This window comes from Nematolebias whitei, chromosome 12 (assembly GCF_014905685.2).
Source record: "Nematolebias whitei isolate Nwh7 chromosome 12, NemWhi1, whole genome shotgun sequence".
NCBI lineage: Eukaryota > Metazoa > Chordata > Actinopteri > Cyprinodontiformes > Rivulidae > Nematolebias > Nematolebias whitei.
Genome location: NC_056509.1, coordinates 32,070,385 through 32,071,837, shown reverse-complemented (window position 1 = coordinate 32,071,837; position 1,453 = coordinate 32,070,385).

Below are 1,453 nucleotides of genomic sequence, written 5' to 3'. Positions count from 1 at the left end.
ATCACATAGAAAATTAATATATTAGATATTGTGCCTGCATGTATAGTACAGTATGTGATACCCAGTGGTGGGATGTAACTAAGTACAAATACTTCGTTACTGTATTTAAGTACATTTTTCGTGTATCTGTACTTTACTTAAGTAGAGTTAAATGTGGGTACTTTATACTTTTACTTCACTACATTTTACATCAAGTATCTGTACTTTCTACTACACTACATTTCTATAACGCGTTGCAGTACAAGTTACATTCATGTCGCGGCTTTTTGATTTGATTGTTACTTTGAAAGTAACCAATGGTGAGAGGGGAGCTGGTCCACTGAATCACTGCAAAGTGGGCAGGTAACGTTAGGCCCGCCTTCAAGAAGAGCTGGGCCAATGACATATATTCTAGTATATATGTCACTGAGCTGGGTGCACCTGCAGCACCGCTAACACACCCAAAATATATTCCACTGCAAGAGAGTCAGACAGAAGATATGCTCCACCCATGGCCTTATTGAAAGACTATTAACAGACAGTTCAGTACAACAGGACAGATTCTCTCTCCCAAAAGAGCCAGATTGGGCTCAAAAATATTTGAAAACCAACTTCTTCTGAACTTGAACAAGAAATTCTTGCTGCAATATTAAAATGTGTCAGTTCATGGGATGTTAGGAAACAAGAGATGTCTCCAAATGTCTCGGCACTCAGGTCCAAGTTTTAAAAATTGTGTCAGAAAGTTAAAATATTGTTCAATATTGACCCATTACAAGGTTGAATAGACAGTATTTTAACTAGAGGTGATGACAAACTGGAGTTGAAATATCAGTGGAAATGATCAGAGCCTATTTCTTTGTTATTTGTGTCTAATGCTCCTTTTTTTCATCAGATAACTTTTACTTAAATATGTTTACTGCAGTTAATATGACACATTGGTTTTGATTTGTGTTAAATAAAAACGTTCAAAGGTAAAAATCATTCCTCTTTCTTATTTTGATTAATGACATTTAACTCTGCATGTCATCCCTGAAATTCTGATGCACAGAATCACAAGTCCAAGAGTGAACTGTGTCACTGAGTAAACACAATAAAACATGTATTATCTGCAGCATCGTTCATTAAAATGGAACAACACTGTTAATGTATTACAGAAAATATACATATGGTACACAGACAAAGATATGTAGACCATTACATTAGGTAATACATTCAGCAAGTACTTTTACTTTTAATACTTCAAGTATTTTAAAAGCAAGTACTTATGTACTTTTACTTAAGTAAAAATGTTAATGTGGTACTTTTACTTTTACTAGAGTACATTTTTGTCTATGTATTTGTACTTTTATTTAAGTACAGTGTTTGAGTACTTTTTCGCCACTGGTGATACCAGACATTTCTGAGCAGGGGATCCTGGGATTCTGCGTCATGAGAATGCTGTCACTGCAGTGTGCCCCCCCCCCCCCCCCCCCCC